This window comes from Rhinolophus hipposideros, assembly GCF_964194185.1.
Source record: "Rhinolophus hipposideros genome assembly, chromosome: 7".
Taxonomy (NCBI): Eukaryota; Metazoa; Chordata; class Mammalia; order Chiroptera; family Rhinolophidae; genus Rhinolophus; species Rhinolophus hipposideros.
The window spans coordinates 25,394,309-25,416,249 of NC_138053.1; the positions used below are offsets into that span (position 1 = coordinate 25,394,309).

A 21,941-nucleotide genomic window follows, 5' to 3' on the forward strand; every position below is an offset into this window, starting at 1 on the left:
ATCTTGGTTGTAGGGTCCTTGCTTTTCATCACATTGAATATTTTGTGCCAATCCCTTCTAGCCTGCCAAGTTTCTGTTCAGAAATCCATTGATAATCTTAGGGGAGCTGCCGTGTAGGTAACTAACTGCTTTTCTCTTACTACTGTAAGATTCTGTCTTTGCCTTTAACCTTTGGCATTTCAATTATGATGTGTCTTGGTGAGGGCCTTTTTGGGTTCATCTTGTTTGGGACTCTGCACTTCTTGGGCTTGTATGTCTATTTCCTTCACCAGGTTAGGGAAGTTTCTTATCATTATTTATTCAAGTAGGTTTTCAATTCCTTGCTCTCTCTCTTCTCCTTCTAGTACCCCTATAATGTGAATGTTGATATGCTTGATGCTGTCCCAAAGGCCCCTTAAATTCTCTTCATTTTAGGGGGGAGAATTCTTTTTTCTTTTTGCTGTTCTTATTGGGTGTTTTCTGCTACCTTATCTTCTAAATCACTTATTCGATGCTCTGCTTCATCTAATCTACTGTTGATTCCCTGTAAAGTATCCTTTATTTCCATTATTGTATTCTTTATTTCTGAATTAAAAAAATTGTTTTAATCTCCATTGTTATGTTTCTCATCTCTTTGTTGAACTTCTCACTATGGTCACTGAGCATCCTTAAAACCAGTGTTTGGAACTCTGCATCTGGTAGATTACTTATCTCCATTTTCTTTAGTTCTTTTTCTGGAGCTTTGTTCTGTTTTTTTTATTTGGGACATGTTTCTTTGTCTCCCCATTTTGGCTTCCTTCCTGTGTTTGTTTCTATGTATTAAGTAGGGCTGCTATGACTCCCAGTCTTAGTAGAATGGCCTTATGTAGTAGGTGTCCTGTGGGGCCCAGTGGTGCAGTCTACCTGGTCACCTAAGCCAAGTGCTCCAGGTGTGTCCCTTGTGTGGGTGGCATGCGCCCTCCTATTGTGGTTGAGCATTGATTACTGTTTGCATGTAAATGGGAGGGATTGGCCCTCAGGCTGATTGGTTGTGAGGACTCGCTGTGACTACAGTGGAGGAATTGTGGTGCAAGGGCTGACCCTACAGAGCCGGATGTGCCTCAGCAGGGCTCTGGTGTCTGCCCAATCCACCCTTTGCATGTGTCATCCTCGGAGGCGGTGGGGTGATGCTCCAGCTCATCCTTGGAGGCGGTGGGGTGATGCCCCTGAGCCTGCCAGCCCCAGGGCATCCTGGGAGGGGACGTGCTGCAGGTCAATTATAGCCACAGCCTGTGCCCCACCCAGAGCCACCTGGCAGGAGCTCTGATGGCCGTTGCCCATGCTATGCTTGGGGAAGTACCTCGAGAGGATAATTTGTGAAGCAAGCCTGGTAGTGCCAGGCTTAGGGCTGCTCAGCCAGAGATACGGGACATGCTCACACCAGATGCTGCTTGTCTGGATACTGTGAATTTTGAGAGACCCTAGGAAAGTCTGCAGCATGAGTCAAGGGAAGTGGTTTGTAGAAAATATCTACTGGAAGCAGCCTGGATGTGCCCAAAAGTTGGGCAGGGCAGGGTCTGTCTTGCAGGGTCTCCTGCAGGGTCTCTGCTCCTACTCCCCACATAAGAACACAGGATGTGGTGAGGCCAAAAAGGAACACCCATGGAGCCATAGGTAGGGAAGTCATACCACTATGGTCTCACTGGAGGCTGGGTTTACACGACGTGCGACCTGCTGTCCGCTTTGCTGCCAACCGACCGACTCTCCTCGACTCCTCGACTCTCCGTCACTCTCCTCCACTCTCCTAGGCTTCCCGCCATAGCTGCAGCAGTTATACCAGTGGCCAATGGTTCAATGGTTACAGCTGACGGCCAACCAGCCACAGCTGACGGCTATCTACTACCTGAGCCAGCACCTCTCCACATGAGCCTGAGAGCCTGGAAACTGCTCTCTGGGGCTCTGTCCCCACAGGGTCTCAGAATCACCAGGGCATGGAGAATAAATGGTGTCAGCCAGCTTCATGGATCTCAGATAATGGTAGCTACCTATGTCTGCAAGCAGGCAGGGGGAAGTCTCGACAAAGAAACAATGGCTTCTTCCAGCTCCTCCATCTTGGAGAAAGCTGCCCCTCCAGCTCTCATCCTGAAGCCAGATAACTCAGTTGTTCCCCATATGTCCCTGTTGCCTCTTCAGCTGTTGCCCCAGCACTGGAACTTAGAGCCAGTAATTCTTTTTGTGAGTCAGTCTATGCATAATACCTTTAAGAGGAGTACCTGGGACACTTGCTGCCCTCCATTTCACTCAGCCACAATCTCTGCTGGTTTTTACATCCAGAAGTTTTGGGGACTTCTCTCCCCAGCACTGGAACTCTGGGTTGGGGTGGGGCTGGAACCCTTCACTCCTTGTTGGTGGGTGGACCTCTGGAACCAAGATATTCCTCCCAATTTTTGATGGTCACACATGGGTGTGGGACCAGCCCTTTTTGCGTCTCTGCCTCTCCTGTCAGGCTCAAGGTGGCTTGCTTCTTCTGTATGTCCTTCGTTGTAGAGCTTCAGTTCAGCATAATTTCAGGTAATTCTCAATGATGGTTGTTTTATAGGTTAGCTGTAATTTTGACGTGGTTGTGAGAGATGGTAAACTTAGCATTTACCCACTCTGCCATTTTGACTATCTACTTTCTGAATGTATGAATTTGACTACTCTAGGTTTTTCATATAAATGGAATCATGCCACATTTGTCTTTTTGTGACTAGCTTATTTTACTTAGCATCACGTTCTCAGTGTTCACCCATGTTGTAGAATGTGTCATAACTTCCTTCTTTTTAAATGGCTAAATAACATTCCTCATATGTATATACCACATTTTGTTTATGTATTCGTCTATTGTTGGACGAATAAAGTGTTGGACACTTTGGTTGTTTCCATCTTTGACTCTTGTAAATAATGCTCTTATGAACATAGGTGTACAAATATCTGTTGAGACCCTGGTTTCAATTTTATTGGTATATACCCAGAAATGGAATTGATGAATATAGTAATTCTGTTTTTAATTTTTTGAAGAAACACCGCACTATTTTCCACAGCAGCCTCATCATTTTACATGCTTATCACAAGGGTTCCAATTTCTCCATGTTTTCACCAATACTTGTGATTTTCTGTTTTTTTTTTTTTGGATAATAGTCCCATCCTAATGGTTATGAGGTAGTATCTCATTATGGTTTTGTTTTGCATTTCCCTAATGTTTAGGGATGTTGAAAATCTTTTCTTGTGCTTTTTGGCCATTTGTATATCTTCTCTGGAGAAATGTCTATTCAAGTCCTTTACCCATTTTTTTCAATCAGGTTGTTCTTTGCTTGTTTGTTTTGAATAACAGAAGTCCTTTACATATTCTGAATATAAACCTTTATCAGATATATGATTTGCAAATGTTTTCTCTCATTTCATGGGTTCTTTAACTCTGCTAATTTTGTTCTTTGATGCAAAGAAGTTTTTCATTTCTATGTAGTCCAATTTATCTATTATTTTTCTTTTGTTTCTTGTGCTTTTGGTATCATAGCCAAGAAATCTTTCCAAGTTGTATTCTTCATTTTTAATATGAGTAAACAAAGAACACATGATTAAAATTATGCAAACATCCTCAAACAATAGCAAAGAGGAACTAATTCCAAGCTGCATCTATGAGTCTTGAATAACTCTGATACCAAAATAAGTTAAGGATATTATGAAAAAGGAAAATTACAAGTCTGTTTCACTTCTTAATATCAATTCAAAGAACATATTTTAAAAATAAAATTCAATAGTGTCTAAAATAGTTAATACACTACAACCAATGTGAATTTATTCCAGAACATAAGGAAAGTTTAATATAAGAAAAAAAATCCATATATATATAGTTAGTACCTTAATACTAAAAGAGAAAATTTTATGTAATCAGCTCAAAAAAAATTCAGAGGAAACATTTTAATTTTATAATATACTCATTTATTATCCAAAACTCTTTGTAAATTAGAAATAGAACTTCTTTAACCCTATAAACAGTGAATGCAATGGCAATCCATACAGCACTCAAAGCAAATGAACCATAGTGACATTTAAAAAGATAGATAGAACTTACCTTTTAATATTTAGTGACTTCCTTTTATAAGGTTAAAATAACCCCATATTGTAAAGAATACATAGATGCAAAAAACACTTTTAAACTATTTTAAAGTTTTTAAAAGGAAAGCCAGTGAATGATCAACATAGCATCAGGAGGATGGCTTCTTGAAGGTAGAGAAATGAGATGGGGAGGCTGGAGGCTTATCTGAAGGACCTGGATTTTTTGGGGGATGGTGCTTTCATTGAAGCTTATTAGGGTCAAAATTAAGGAATTAACCAGATAAATAAAGTGGACCAGGCTTGGAGTCATGACCATCATGAACCATTAATAACGATTAAACCAGTTTCATGCATCTGAGGTTAAAGAAAGAAAAAGACATTTGACCATAATATAGAGAAGAAAACAGTAGAGGAAATATCAGAGGTATTTGTTGTGTTATTTTAATTTTATTAAAGAATTGCAATATTTGAGCATGATTCTGTGATGATGGAGAAGAGGTAGTAATGAGAACGAAGCTGGGGACATAGGAGTGAAGGAAAATAAGCAAAACAGCAGGACACAATGATCAGGAGGGCTGGAAGCAAAGCACTGAGAGATAAGCCTTTGGTGAGTCATCCGCTTCTACCCTAGAGAGGGAGGAAGGGAGGAGTGTGGTTGTGGAAACCTGCGCAGATGTAGCAGCAGGAATTTGGAGGATTTTCCCTCTTATGACTTATATTTTCTCTTTTAAGTGGGAATCAAGGTCATCTTCTGTGTGAGAGGAGCAGTGGCTGGGAAGGAAATGTAGGGAGAGCTGTGAATGCTTAAAATGACTGTCTGTTTGAGAGTAGTTAAGAACTCTGGCTCAGCATCAGACACATTTAGGTTCAGATCCTGACTTCCAGAGGGTACTGTGAATGCTATTACGTTTATAAGCTCCTATTGTAATTGTGTTTCTCCCCCTCTGTTTTCCTCCTTCCTTTTCCTTTTCCCTTTCTCCCTTATTCTTTTCCTTCCCTAGTTCCAGTTCAAAAATATTTCCAGAAGGTCTGTATTTAATCTGGCTTGGTAACATTTCCTCTTCTGTATCAATCAAGGATGGCTGATGGGTAGGAACTAGGACAGCTCAGGTTTGACCCAGGAGCCAACACTGGACCATCTGCAGTAGACAGATGGATAGGTAAGAAGCTGCCATTCCTCCTTCAAAGAAGAATATCAGAAGAAGTGAAGATACTATTCTGGGCAGGCAAAATAATAGACCCCACACATTGTTGTAGTAATTGCTGCTGTGGAGATTAGGAAGTAAAACTAAATATAGAAACAATTTCTGGCCAGTGTGCAGGGTTCAGTTGAAATAAAAAACAACATGAATTTATAGTCACAACAAACTATAATTCTGTATGATTTTCACCAGCAACACTCAGCAACTATGATGCAGGTGTACTTTTGCATTGGTCCAGATTTGTTTTTTTCAGAGACATAAGATAGAAAAAAAAAAAGAGCCAAGACAGTTGACAATATTGGCAAGATAGAGGATGAAGAGATGGGTGGATGATATAATTAAATATATATATGAAAGGAGATGAAGAGAGGAGGTGGGGGGGCTGGGAGAAAACAGGATGAAAAAAAGTTTATTGGAAAAATATATGTGATGGAACTGAAATGGTCAGTGGTCATGGTCAGAGAGTTGGAAGACTTAATGTTTCAGGAATGAATAATTATGCAGGATAGTAAGTTTCAGTATCTGGCGATGAAAGTAGTTACTAACATGGAATAAACACAATGGAAATTAGATGTTAAAACACAGACGCTGAGCTTTGGGTGGGTCATGCATGTAGACAATGGTGTCTGCCGGGTTACTGGAAAGTTTGCGGTTAGAGGAGGATGTTAAATGATATGCTAAAGACTTCAGTAAATGAGAGGTTGTACAATTCTTTACACTTGCTAAGATTAGCTGTAATGATTGGGAACTATTTTATCCCTAGGGTGTTTCAGAGTGGGAATGCAGTTTCTTGTTGAATATTTATCTTACCAGCGCATCATAACACTTCAGATATGGAGTTATAAAAAAGGAATTTGCCAGAGGGAAGAATGGGTTATTGAATCATGAATATATTTAACATAATGCTTATGATGTAGATACTATTGGATACTGTGAGAATTATCAAAGTCACATTCTCTGACTGTAAAGAGTTTGTAATTTGTTATGGAAGTTAGGCTTACATGTACAAAACAATGAGACAATAACAGACTAGTATAGGATACAAGTCGCAAAGGAGAATAAATGTGTATAATAGGTGTTTGGAGAAAGGATAGGCCAATTTTATTAGGTTCTTATATGAACTTTGAAGAGGAGTGATGTAAACTGCTTTGGAAACTTCTCTATTTGTACAGCTTTAAACATATATATATATATATATATATATATATATATATATATATATATTATGTATTATATGAAAATTAAGTTCACAAACTCATCCTAGAAAAATTGCTACATAACTCATTGCTGAATATCACTAAGGTCACCTTTGAAGTATTCTCCTTGGGAAGCTATGCACCAATGCCAGAGCCTGGTCCACCCTTCAACTTTTTTTTTGTAATGGCCATCAGAGCTGTCATCAGATTACTCTTGATGTCCTGAATGTCATCAAAATGTCTTCCTCTCAATATTTCCTTTATCTTTGGGTAAAGAAAGAAGTCATTGGGGGCCAGATTGGGTGAGAAGTGAGGGTGTTCCAATACAGTTATTTGTTTACTGGCTAAAAACTCCCTCCCAGAATGTGTCATGTGAGCTGGTGCATTTTTGTGATGCAAAAGTCATGAACTGTTTGCAAAAAGTTCAGGTCATTTTCATCTAACTTTTTCACTCAGCTTTTCAGCACTTCCAAATAGTAAACTTGGTTAACTGTTTGTCCATTTGGTACAAATTCTTAATGAATAATCCCTCTGACATCAAAAAAGGTTAGCAACATCATTTTGACTCTTGATTTGGACTGACAGAGCTTTTTTGGTCGTGGAGAATTGGCTGACTTCCATTGTGCACTTTGATGCTTTGTTTCAGGGTCATATTGGTACACCCATGTTTCATCACCAGTGATAACACAGCCCAAAACATCATTTTGCTTCTCCAAAAGGTCTTGACAAACTTCGATTCTTCTTTGCTTTTGTACATTGGTGAGCTCCTTTGGGACAATTTCTGTACACAACTTTCTCATGCCAAGATTTTCAGTTAAGATTTTCCTGTTTCTCTATCGATATTTACTTGGTCTGCTATGCTTCTCAGTCAGTTGACGATTTTGGCATATAATTTGATGAATTTTTGCAATGTTTTCATCAGTTCTGCTTGTTTCTGGCTGCACTGACCTCTCTTCATCTGTGACACATTCTCTCCCCTCAGAAAAACTTTTAATCCATTTGTACACGGCCGTTTTTAATTCATGGCATTATCTCCATGGACTAACATGTCCCTGATTTTACTTCCACTCTTGCCAAGTTTAATAAGAAATTTAATGTTTGTTCGTTGCTCTAATTCAAGCTCAGACATTCTCGCGACAGCACACAAAAACACACAACAACAATAACAAATGCCACTCAGCAAGACACCGCCACACATCAAAATGAGCACAGCTGTGAGACACTGATATACAAAGGTTATGAAACCTTATGAGCTATTTGTACAGTGTTGCCAATGTAAGTGCACGGTGGCAAGTTTGCAAACTTAATTGTCAGAACTTGTGTGTGTGTGTGTGTGTGTGTGTGTCTGTGTAATTTTTTTTTTTCATCTGAGATGAAAACATGTTTAAAAACAAGATTCCCTTTTATTCTGTATTCTCTATTGAGGTGTTCATGAATTGTCTGTAATGTTTTAAGTTATTGGACTATGGGGAAATTCCTAATATCAGTATCTTCATCCGTCTTTCTCCAAAGTATATGCCCTCTAGTTTGGAAATTTCAAAAAGGCATTACTCATTTTTAAAACAACTCATAGACGTGGGTGAAAGTTGGAAAACTAAAGCATAGTTGGTCTTCTATCTCTGGCCCACTTTTTGTTGGAGCTAAAGAGTTTTTGCTGAACTCCTCATAGATTTTTCTTGAATTATGAGAGATGAAATTGCAACAATAGTTTTCTTTGTCACAAGATTGGTGAAAAATCATGATAAACTGAGTAAACAGCAAATGGTAAACTTTGCAGAAAAACTGATGACTACCTTGTTTGAAACAAACAGAAGTCACTGGCACTCTGATTGGCCTTCTAAAGGGCAAGATTTCAGGTATATCAGGATAAACAATAATCAGAATAAAGATCCCATTTTATGAAGGGCTTGTGCTGAAAGTAATGTGGGTTTTTCTCACCTGAGACTTCCAAAGGAGATGACCATATGGGTAGATCCCTTTGAGGTTTGCTGTAGGTATGGTAAGAAGTCATCCATTTACAGTTGTTTCTTTCAAAGGCAGATTGGAGGAATGGGAACTGTCCCAACAAGTCAGTTATTCTGTTAGTAGAGCCACACTAGAATATTCCTCTCGTGCTTCCTCCAATGAAGAAAGTTGTAACAAAGAAACTCAGATAATTCCTAAAATCAGCAATCCAAAGAGTATTTATCGGGTTGAAAACTTGAAACAACCCTTTCAATCTTGATTCTAAATCCCCCACAGAAAGAATATGGTGGATGGCCACTTGGACCTCCTAGGAAATACTTGTCATGCATTGCATAAGATTTTAAGGGTCAGAGGCCTGCTGCTGTTCACCAGAAGGACAGATACCACTGGGTCCACACAAATAGATAATGCAGTGGCTGGGCACTTGGTAGAATAGAGCTCAGAGGAGCCATTTTATTTTCTCTAAAATGCAGCTAATCTAAGGTTGAGAGGCTCATGAAACAGAAAAAATAACTGCATTAGAGACCAGGGTGCATGATGATGGATCCTCTCACACAGATCATGACTATGTTCTTAGTTGCACTTTTAATTCTTATTTAATTTTATATGAATTTTTATGCAACACTAATGAAATGTACCTAGTAAGGTAATAGAATGAAACATTGACCTGTAATGAGTCAATAAATTATGAAAAGAAACAGTTTTGTGTTGTGTTTTTAATATAAAAAAATTAATTAAATAAAATAATTTATAGAGAAAAAGTAGAATTCAATGGAATGACTTTTCCTTTGGTTTCTCCCCAAAGTTTTCATAATTTTCATTAATCCATGAATAGTTGAAATAATTTTTTTTTTCTGATGATCTGAGTGCAAGGCTATAATCTATTTACCAGGAGGAAAGTCAAATAGATTTTCACAGGGGTTAGTAACAACTAAACTATGTAATTTATTAAAATTATGGCCTTTGGCTATTTGGAAGTATCCATGGTGTGCCTCAGCCAAAATGAGTTCTCACCCAGTCACTATGTTGTTATTCAGTTTCCATTGCTAGGAGACATGGCCTACCTCTTGCTTGGATACTTAGAAAATTCTTCTCGATTCAGAAATAAAGAAAGGGATATTTTTCATTGCAATGAGGCCACAGTAGTAAAAAGGATATTTGTCACCAGTTACCTCATACTCAGTCAGTCTTGTAGGGAGAAAAATGAAGAAAACTAGCAAACTAATAATTTCCTTAAATCTTCCAAGAAAGACAAAGAAAAAAATTGGTAGTTTCACTAATCCTGTTATAGTTCTATCTCTGTAGTGTCACCCAAAAGCCCTGGCCTAAAATTGAGGGTAGATGAAAGATTAGAGAAAAAAAAGTAAAAAGAAATTACTATCTTAAGTGAAATAATAATTTAAAAAATTAAATGACCTGGGAACAGATAATAATGGCTCTGCCAATAGTTTCACTTTGAATATAAATTTTTTTCTATATATGGCACTTGGGAAAACCCATATAATTTAGAATTGTGTTTCAACGTCTTTTTCCTTTTTTCACTTTGTGATTGACTGGAAAACATTAAAAAGCATGCTTGACCTACCATGCCTATGAATGCTAGCATTTTCATAGAAAAGTAAACTGTTAATTAAGTTCTGCTTCCAAATGAAGTATGATTGGCAGAGACAATATGGGAAAGGAGAGGAAAACACTTCTTTCTTCAGGCTGAAGGAGCGATGGGTTGAATAGACTTCCTGTTCTGTATTAGCACAGAAGAGAACAGGGGAAAGACACCAAGAAACTTTTAAGGCTCTGAGGATGTCTTCTGTGCTCCTGAAAGCCAGAGATACCCAAACAACAGCCATTTACCCCTGCTGGCCCTTCCTCTGGTACACCTGGGTCGAGGATGCAGGTGAGTGGGGATGAGTGCACTGCTGACCAGTTATGGATTTTGTTGCTTTCAGGCAGCAGATGTTTTCATCAGGTTCACAGAGCTGAAGGTAGTGCAGTGAGAGGTGAAAGGTGAGAAGATTGGTGTAGACATACCCACAATAGGTTTTTTTCCCTGTTTCTCTGGTTCAGAGCCCTGAAGTGAGTCAACTTCAGGCAGATGGTGCCTGTCCCGTGGCTCAGAGCCTAACTACAGAGCGCTGATGCAGGGAATGATAATCAATGTGAGTGCATTTTCAGTAAATCACTGTCAACTAACGCTCAATTTCTGTGCACTGGACCAAGTGGCCAGTGACGTGCTGTGGCACTCATGGAGGCCGGAGTTAGCTGAAATACGTAGGCTTCCCAGCTAGGCTAATTTGACACCTCATCAAACTGATAATATTAAACTATTTGTCCAATATTTACTTAGGGAGAAGTCTGAAGGCTGAGAAGGTAAAGGGGTAAAAAGGAATATTATGGGTGGTAGCTCTTCACTTCTCTCCCAGAATTCAAATATCTCTTGCAATCTAGCCTAAAGTTGCAAATGCCACTCACCAAAACAACGTTACCTGAAGTTAACAGGAGTTATTCTTTTTGGAAAGCAAGTTAGCAATTAACTGTTACTCCTCAACTAAACCACTTAGGATTATGATGAAGGATTTTCCTCCCTACTTTCAGAGATATCACAAATGGGAGACCACTGAACAATTTCAAATTCAGTCTCATCAAAATTGTAGTACCTGGAAATTCCTTTTTGGATCTGGAAATATCTTTATTGGTCCCAATTTTCAACACCATGGGTTGTGAAGCTGTGTTGCTATATCATGGTCTTGTGACCAAACCATCTGGGTTGAAGTACTGGCTCTACCACTGTGTAAACTGGGGAAAATTACTTAACCTCTCTATTCTTCAGTTTCCTGATTCACATATGAGAGTAATAATAATAGGACTGTAAGGGTATTGTGAACACTATAGGACCTAATAAAAGTATGGCTCTCTGAATCCTGCCTACCACATAGTAAATACTAATAGTTATTAGCTATTATTCTTTTCCTTTGATACTTTAGTGAAATATTGACACGGCTGCATCAGAAGAAGGTAGTAAAATGATCCTTTAAGCTAGAGTTGGTGCTGAGAAAAGAGTTCTTTGTATCATCACAGGAAAGAATTCAAGGGCACCCCAAACAAGCGAAGCAAGCAGTGGATTTATTAAAAGAAAAAAAGATAGAACACTCCCAAAATGGTGGGAGTGGGTACACCAGGAGAAGATCAAGAGCCCTGAAGAACACAGATGCCTAGGAATTTATTATTTTCAAAATGAGGATGTGAAATACTCAAAATTTAGGGGTAGTGTTATAGGCATTCCCAGACATACTCACTGACCACTCCTTCCCATCAGGGGGTGGGATTCTCTTGTCCTTATTTAGCCCTTGTCAGAACTGTCATGGTGACATAGGGGGTAGAGATTTTTCCTGCCCTCAATATTAATAATATGAGAAACCATTATAATTAGCTAAATTTCACCTTGAGGGACACGATGCTGTCCTGGATCTGCTCTCTGCCACCGAAATATAGATCTGGTCGGTCTGGTAGCTGCACCTTTTCTTAAGAATGATCTGATTTCCTCTCTCCTTTGTTTCCTACACTTCCTCCTTCCCTTCTTCCCTTTCTTTCCCTGAAGCCCTATTCTTTCTGCCTATAGTAACAGACCTTCATGGTACAGTATCAAATATCTTAACCTCAAAAAATTCTCCCAACAGGTTGCCTGGTATCGCATCTATAGATGTTTCTCTTTAAGGTCCTTGTGGAGACATGAAGTTTACAGCTAAAAACTGCTGTCCTTCAAATTTTCCCATCATTTTGTCCCCACTAATCTACTTTTCTGCTCATTCTTCCCTAGATAAAGAACTCTCTTCTTTGGTCCCAACTTACATTCTGAACATATTTTCATTAATTGTAATTAATACAATTTATTAATTGTATGTTTATTCATTTTACTAGACTATAAATTCCTAGAGGGATCCTGCTCTTTCCCCAGTGCTTAGCACATAGCTCAGGATGTAATAAATGAATAAGAAATAAATTTTGATTGAATTCTTGAATTCTTAGAATCTCCAAGCCTCCCAACCCATTCTTCCTTTTTGACCTGACATATTTTTTTTTCCTCAAACTAAACACTTCTCTGCCATGATGAATAATTTCAGAAAAACTTACTAGCATTCTGAATTTTTTCCTTCACTAATGTTCTGCCACACTCAATGCTGGCTCCCAGTAACTTTATTTTTCTGTTTCTTGCTCCAGAGCCTTAGGAATTTGCAAAGAAGAGGAAAATCGCATATTTGTGCTTGAGTGATATGTCGTATTTATGAATTTCAACTCCCCTGCTTTTTGGAAATCCTTTGTCTCCTAATCACATCCCTTTTTTCCCCCTAAATGGGTATCCCAAAACACCTCAGAAGTCCCATTTGTTGCAAATCTCATTCTTCATAGCTAATTTTTTCCTTTACTTAACAGAAAGTAGAGGACACAGGAATTGATTAACCTCACCTCTCTTTCTTTTCAGTACTTAATTTACTATTTTGTTGCCTCTGCCTCTTATATCTACTTTTTTCCAAAAAAACTTTTGAAGCTATCTTTTTGCAAGATCTTAGTCAGTTATATCTCCTTTTTTTTTAATTTAAATATCCCCCCTTCCATTGCCTTTCCCCACATAGATCAGAAAACTTGAGTCTTAATATTGTAAAAATTTTTCTTGTGATCCTACCTCCACTAAATATTTTGAACTAGGAATCCACATTCTTCTTGAGCTTGTGTTCTCCTCTCAACCATTGCTTTTATTAATATCTCTTAAAAAAATAAACAAACAAAAACAACGGCTCTTACTGAAGTGTTTTTGATTTCAGGGTAGCAAACCCAAAGACGTTGTTGCTGATCATACTTGATCTGTCTTTGGGCATCACAGCCTGCTGGTCGTTCCCTTCTTGGCATTGTCTTCTCCCTGATACTCCCATGACACATACACTCTCCTAGATCACCTCCTGTCTTTCTAGTTAATCCTTGATGTATTTCATTAATTCACTCTTCTCCTCTCACTCTTATATATTGGTGTTCCCCAAATTACTCTTTGGACTTCTTAATTTGTTTCCTTTGGTGGTTTCATCTACTTTCATGGTTACAGCTACTGCCTAACTCCCAACTCCCAAAGGAGTATCTCCTTTTTATCTTTTTTAAAAAAAAAATTTTGTTAAAATATAACTAACATACAATGTTATATTACTTTCAGATGTACACAATAGTTATTCAACATTTATATACCTAAAGAAGTGATCACCGTAAGTCCAACAACCATCTGATACCATATCACTCTATTACAATATTATTGACTGTGTTCTCTATGCTGTACATTACATCCCCATGACTTATTTGTTTTATACTGAGAAATCTGAACCTCTTATTGCCCTTACCCTTTCCCCACCTTTTAAAATTTTTCAATTACTGTTGACATTCAATATTATTTTATATTAATTTCAGGTATACAGCATAGTGCTTAGACATTTATATAATTTAAGAAGAACAGTACCCACTTTGCACAATACATAATTATTACCATATTATTGACTATATTCCATATGCTTTACTTTACATCTCCATGATTATTTTGTAACTAACAATTTGTACTTTTTAACCCCTTCACATTTTACATCCTGCCCCCAACCATGCTCCCATTTGGCAACCATCAAAATGTTCTCTGTATTTATGAGTTTGTTTCTCTTTTGTTTATTTGTTTATTATGTTCATTAGATTCCACACATAAGTGACGTCACATTGCATCTTTCTCTGTCTGACATACTCCACTTAGCACAATACCCTCTAGGTCCATTCATATCACCGCAGATGGCAAGAACTCCTTCTCTTCCTTGGCCAAGCAATAATCCATTTTGCTTGGATTATCGACTCATCCATTGATGGACACCCAAGCTGCCTCCATATTTTGACCATTGTAAATGATGCTGCAGTGAACATATGGACGCTGACATCCATGCAGCGTTTTGGGTTTCTTCACATAAAAACCAGGAAGTGGGATTACTGGGTCCTTCTTTGTCTCTCATTGTAGCATTTGTTTTAAAGTCTATTTTGCCTGGTACCATATTTCCCTGATAATAAGATCTAACCTGAAAATAAGTTCTAGCATGATTTTTCAGGATGCTTGTAATATAAGCCCTACCTCAAAAATAAGCCCCAGCTAAGATTGTCAGCCAGGCAGACACATTTAGTACATCAGTTGCAACACACGACGGATGTATTGAATTATAAAATAATAATATTAATATATAATTAAATATAAATAAATAACATTATTGATATTAATACTTAAAATAAATGATAATATAAATTATAATTAAGTATTTGTAAATACCTAAGCAGGTGCCTTGTGACAAGAGGTAAATGCCTATGTAAACAGAAGAACTCAAGACTTATTGCCGAATAACCAATCGGAGTACAGACACAACACACGAATAACGTGGGCACTTGATAACGAACAGACGTGGTTGTGTCTAATATGAATCTTCATAATTCAATATGTCATGTGTTGTAACGGACCTACTTAATGCACTTGTGTGAAATAAAGAAACGTTTTCTGAATTTTGGTGCCTGCAATTTTTTGTCACTTTTGTGTGGACCATCATTCTTAACTGTCATCATTTTTGTTGCCACGCCTGTCTCCTAAGTCTTCAATTAACACTTGATTTAATGATATATTCAAAGGGAATAATATTTTGACCCCCAGACAAGATGAGTGCAAAAAGAAAGAGCTATTCTGTTGAGTACAAGAAATGAATCATGGAGGACTCCTGGGGCAAGAATCTTATGGCTTTCTGCAAAGAGAAGAAGTTGGATCTCCAAGTGGTCTGAAAATGGCAAGCAGTATATGATAACATCCGTCAACAGGTAGACGAAGGAAATGCTAAGAAGCACAAGTGTGGATCAGGTCAGCAACCATTATTTCCTGAGCTGGAAGACATCATCTGTGAGTGGATTGCTGACAGGAAAGCAAAGTCTTTGGTTGTGTACAGGGCTGATAGTCAAGCATTTGCCCTTGCAATGGCACCACAGTTAGAAATATCCCCAGAAGAATTCAAAGCATCACAATACTGGCGGGATGGCTTCCTTCAGTGGTATGAACTGTCTCTAAGATCAACAACACTGTTCAAGCTGCAAGATACTGAAGTTATTAAATGTGCATTTGCTTTCAAGTCCTATATTGATGGCATCGACTTTTCTAAATACCAACTGTCCAACATGATTGCTATGGATGAAACTGCAGTGTTTATGGGCCAAGGATCTCAAATGACAATTGATGAGAGGGGTGCCTCATCAATCTACATTCCCTCCAGTGGTTACCAAAGTGCACATGTTACCTGTATTTTGGCAATTCGTTTGAATGGAAAGAAAGCCTCACCTCTAATCATCACTAAAGGCAAGAAAGATAAGGTTGAACATGTTTTAGGCATTTATGTTCTTGAAACCTAAAAAGCCTGGTGCACACAAGCAGTTATAAGAAAGTGGGTTGATTTAACGCTGCCACTTGTTTTGCAAGGTGGCCAATGAGGTCTGCTAATCTGGGATTCAGCCAGCACTCACCGCGCTAAAGACATGAAGAACTTCCTTGCAGAGAGAAGAACAGATCAAATAATGATTCCTGCCGGAATGACTGCCTATCTCCAGACTCTTGAGATTGTAATAAACAAGCCATTCAAGGACCATTTGCACATGGAAATCAATGACTATATTGAAAATAGAATAGAGAGAAATCAGCGTGGAAACTTTGTGAAGCCTAGCCTGCAAGAGGTCGTGACTTGGGTGAAGAATTCATGAAATAAAATCCCTGACAGCTGTGTTGCCAATGCACTATAAGCAGACTACATGGACAAGAAGTGCTCATTTAAGGAGAGCTCTATTGCTGGACATGAGAGATTGGGACCAATGGTTCTACAGGAAATGGAATCACAAGAAATTCAAGCCAGAATTTGGGGTTTGGAGAGTTATGACGATGTTCCAGAAGAAGATGACATGACTGTATCTGAATAGATGCAGATTTTTGTACATGAATAAATGAATAAATGTAGATTGTTGTACATGAATAGATGTCAATTTTTGTACATGAAAAAATAAGACATCCCCTGAAAATAATCCCGAATGCGTCATTTGGAGCAAAAATTAATATAAGACCCGGTCTTATTTTCAGGGAAATATGGTATAAGTATTGCTACTCTAGCTTTTTATGTTTTGTTTCCATTTTCATGAAATATCTTTTTCCCATTTCTTTACTTTCAGTCTATATGTGTCTTTTGATATGAAATGAGTCTGTGGTAGGCAGCAGCATATGTGTGGGTCTTGTTTTTGTGTCTATTCAGCCATGCTATTTTTTTATTAAAGCATTTAATTCATTTACAATAAAAGTAATTGTTGATAGAGATGTAGTTATTGCCATTTTACTATTCATATTTTTGTTTTTTTTGTTTCATTTTACAGAAGTCCCTCTAAAATTCTGTGTAATACTGGTTTGGTGTTGCTGAACTCCTTTAGATTTTTCCTGTTTGGAAAGCTCTTTATCTGTCCTTCGATTCTCAATGACAGCTTTGCTGGGTAGAGTTATCTTGGTTGTAGGTCATTTCTTTTCATCACTTTGAATATTTCCTGCCACTCCCTCTGGCCTGCAATGTTTCTGTTGAGAAATCAGCAGACAGTCTTAGGGGTGCTCCCTTGTAAGTAACTAACTGCTTTTCTCTTACTGCTTTTAAAGTTCTCTTTCTTTAACCTTTGGCTTTTTAATTATGATGTGTCTTGGAGTTGGACTCTTTGGGTTCATCTTGTTTGAGACTCTGTGTTTCCTGTGCTTGTATATCTATTTCCTTCACCAGGTCAGGGAAGTTTATTGTCATTATTTCTTCAAATAGGTTTTCAATTCCTTGTTCTCTCTCGTCTCCTTCTGGTACCCCTATAATATGAATGTTGGTATGCTTGATGTTGTCCCAGAGGCCACTTAAACTCTCTCTCTCTTTTTTTTTTTTTTTGATTCTTTTTTCTTTTTGCGATTCTTATTGGGTGTTTTCTGCTACCTTATTTTCTAAATCACTGATTCAATCCTCTGTTTCATCTAATCTACTGTTGATTCCCTGTAATGTATTCTTCATTTCTATTATTGTATTTTTTATTTCTGACTGCTTTTTTACATTTTCTATCTCCATTTTTATGTTTCCTATTTCTTTATTGAACTTCTCCCTGTGATCACTGAACATCCTTAAAACCAGTGTTTGGAACTCTGTATCTGGTAGAATGTTTGTTTCCATTTTCTTTAGTTCTCTTTTGGGAGCTTTGTTCTGTTCTTTTATTTGAGACATGTTTCTTTGTCTCCCCATTTTAGCTTCCTCCCTGTGTTTGTTTCTATGTATTAAGTAGGGCTTCTATATCTCCCAGTTTTAGTTTAGTGGCATTATGTATAGTAGGTGTCCTTTGTGATTCAATGGTGCAGTCTTCCTTGTCACCTGAGCCAAGTGCTCCAGGTGTGTCCCTTGTGTGGGCTGTGTGTTTTCTCCTATTGTGGTTGAACACTGATTACTATTTGCATATAAATGGAAGGGATTGACCACCAGGTTGATTGTTTGTGAGGACTGGCCATGACTACAGTGAAGGAGTTATTGTGCAGGGGCTGACCCTACAGAACAGGATTTGCTTTAGCAGGTCTCTGGTAACTGCCCAGTGTGCCCTTTGGGTGTGTTGTCTTTGGAGGCACCTGAGGATGCTCTCGCTGGGTTCAAAGTTGGCCACTGGATGTGCCAGCCTCAGGACCACTGCAGGCCAATTTCAGCCACAGTCTATACCCTTCACAGGCCACCTGGCATAAGACACAAAGCAATCCACAGAGGGCTGCCACTTGCCCTGGGCTTAGAGGTGCTTCAAGAAGCCAAGCTATGAACCAAGGCTAACTGTCGTGTGGGATCTCCTGGAGGGTCTCTGCTCCCACTCCCCACATAAGAATGCAGGATATGGCTAGGCCAAAAAGGAACACCCATGGAGCCACAAATAGGGGAGTTATACCATTATATTCTCGCTGGCGGCTGGGTTGGAGATACAGGAAACAGGAGCCACACTATCCGCAACCTGCCATCTACTACTCTGCGATCTGCAATCCACACTCCGCCGCTTGCTAGCTCAGCCACCATCTTCTTGCTAGCCCCCATTTTCTGCTAGCGTATCCACGGCAGTTATATTAGTGCCCAATGGCTCACTGGTTACAGCTGACAGCTAACTAGCCACAGCTGATGGCCATTCAATCACAGTTGATGGCCATTTACTACCTGAGCCAGCACCTTTACACGTGAGGCCGAGAGCCTGGAAACTGCTCTCTGGGGCTCTGTCCCCACACTGGCTATTACTAGTACTGGGCTTAGGGCTGCTCACCCAGAGGTACAGGACATGCCGAAGCCAGGTGCTGATTGTTTGGGTTTTGTAAACCTTTGAGAGATTTTAGGAATGTCTGCACCAAGGAATGAGTCAAGGCTGACCCTTTACACAGAAAAGCCTCTTCAAATGATTTGTGTGTGTGTGAAATTTGGATGGGGTTGGGTCTTATGAATCACCCAGGGAAGAGCAAAGGAATGGTGTTAGCCAAGTTGATGGAGTTTCAGATATGACAGCCACCTTCATTGATATGCTGGGAGTGGGGAGGGCTCAATAAAAAATAAATAAATAAAGGCCTCTGCCAGCTCCTCCGCCCAGGAGAAAGCACCCCTCTAGCCCTGGCCCTGAAGCCAGACATTTCAGTTCCTTCCCATATGTCCCTGGCATCTTTTGAGCTGCTGCCCCAGTGCTAGAGCTCAGAGTGTATGAGTCCATCAGTGAGTAAATCTATGCATGGGCCCTTGAATATGAATGCCTGGGACAGTAGCCACCCTCATCTCACTCATCCACAATCTCTGCTGTTTTTCACAGTCAGAAGTTATGGGGATTTCTCTCCCTCGCACTGAAACCCTGGGTTGGGGAGACTGGTCTGGGGCTGGGACTCATCACTATTCCGGGGGGGACCTCCACAGCTGAGATATCCCTTCCAATTTTTAATGGTCAAACACAGGGATGGGACCAGCCTGTTTCGCGACTCCACCCTTCCTATCAGTCTTGATTGGGGTGGCTTCTTCTGTGTGTCCTTAGTTGTAGGGATTTGGCTCAGCTAGACTTCAGGTGATTCTCAATCATGATTGTTCTCTAGTTTAGTTGTAATTTTGATGTGGTTGTGAGAGGAAGTAAACACAGAGTATACCCTATCTTGACCAGATCTCTTAGTTTTAACTTTTCTCCTGAGTTACAGACCTACATTTCCAATTGCATGCTAGATATCTCAACGTGAATGTCTATTAATTTCTCTTTTGTGTCAAATTCATCATGATCCAAAGTAAACTCTTCATCTCACTTGTTGTGAATCTGTTTTTCATGGATTCCTTACACAATAAATGATCATTTTACTTAGTGGCTCAAGCTAGAGACTGAAGAAATTCAATTCTCATCTCAGATTAAAATAATTATACACACACACACACACACACACACACACAGAGGGTGCCAAAAATTTTTTACACATTTTAAGAAGGAAAAAAACTATTAAAATTGTAATACTTGATATATACCAGTAACAAAAGATGAATACGAGTCACGTTTGATTCTTGCAATTACAAGAGGTGCTCAAAGGGGTTACCATCAGCATCTAGACACTTCTGATTGCGGTGAACTACTGCTTGAGCAGTGTTGACCAAAGTGTCCACTTGTATACATTTTTTTGGCACTCCCAATACACACACACTCACACACACACACACACACACACACACACACTTAAGTTCTCGAACTCACCCTAGAAAAAGTGCTATTAATACAAAACTCATTGCTGAATATCACTATGGTCACCTTTGAAGTACTCCTCTTGGGAAGCTATGCACTAATGCCAGCGCCTAGTCCACCCTTCAAAGCAATTTTGGAACTCTTTTTCTGGAATGGCCATCAGAGCTATCATCGTATTACCCTTGATGTCCTGAATGTCATCAAAATGTCTTCTTTTCAATATTTCCTTTTTTTGGGGTAAAGAAAGAAGTCATTGGGGACCAGATCAGGTGAGTAGAGAGCGTGTTCCAGTACAGTTATTTGTTTATTGGCTAAAAACTCCCTCACAGACAGTGCTGTGTGAGTTGGTGTATTGTCGCAATGCAAGAGCCATGAATTGTTGGCAAAAAGTTTAGGTCGTCTAACTTTTTCACACAGCCTTTTCAGCACTTCCAAATAGTAAGCTTGGTTAACTGTTTGTCTACTTGGTACAAATTCATAATGAATAATCCCTCTGATATCAAAAAAAGGTTAGCAACATCATTGTAACAAGTTCACGAACTTAATTGTCACACGTGTGTGTGTGTGTATGTGTATCTATATCTATATCTATTTAATAATTAATCACCAGTTTTCTTGAATTCCAAGTTCTGAACATTTTGAATCTATTGCTGTATGCCCTCTGCACCAATTTGTTTTAGGCTTCCATCATCTGTTACTCAGATTATCACATCAGCCTCTTACATTTTCTGTCTTCCTTGGGCACTGCTACCTCCAATTTATTCTCCACATGGCATTAAATATCTAATTTTCTTCACTTACAAAATAAATTAAAAATATATCCTTTAATATCACTCTTCTGTTAGTAAACCCTTGTAATGTCCCACTGGATACCTTTGTCTCCAACCGACTTTACCATATACCTCTCTTTGGTTTTCCATTCCTATCCTCAGGCCACAAAGGAGTACCTGTGATGAATGGATTATGCCATGTTTGTTCATGCTTGTATGCTAATTTCTTTCTTAAATATCCATGTGTATTTCCTGCTTTCTTTGGAATTTCAAAACTACTGAAATAGAAATAATAAATTAAAAGAAATCATCCTTCAGTCTCACATCAATTATCTTCTGCATGAAGCCTTTAAAATCCCTGTGCAAAGGCCTATCCATTGCCTGTTTTTATCCCCATAATTTATTATTATTACTTATCTCTTAATACTACTTTGATTGCATTATAATTATTTTTGCCTGCCAGGCTGATTCAACCCTATCATCATTCCTAAACATGGGAAATAGTTTGGATTTGCACATTCGTTGAATATCTGAAAATGTACACGAGAAGTTAGTTAATAAATTCCCCTCACTCATCACAGATGTGAGTCCATTTTTACCTCTAGATGTGACTGATTAAAGGAAAGACCCTGAGGAAACTGACTCATATGCCAACTAACGCTTTTTGGAGGTGATAGGAAGGAAGACTTTGGGAAAATCCTAAATCAGGGCATACAGATTAAGAAAATGCAGTGCCAGATCCTGGTCTATAAGTATACAACATGTGGTCACAGGGCTGTGCGGTTATAGAAGGAAGGAACATGAGGAAGAAGTATGGCCAAAGAAGTTGGGGAAGGGCACTTGAAAAAAAAACTTTCCCAACCATTCATTTCTGTCTGGGATAGGCCCGAGGCTTCCACATTTGTTCTGAATAGGGTCATCTTCTGGAACAAACCCTAAGGAAA

At 38.8% G+C, this 21,941-nt stretch overlaps 1 pseudogene across 1 annotated transcript; it reads left to right on the plus strand.

Moving 5' to 3' along the window:
* The first annotated feature begins 8,137 nt into the window (after window positions 1-8,137).
* On the plus strand, window positions 8,138-8,827 carry LOC308499666 (protein BTG4-like; annotated as a pseudogene). Its single transcript has one exon. The product of its transcript is annotated as a protein BTG4-like (transcript).
* Window positions 8,828-21,941: the final 13,114 nt, after the last annotated feature.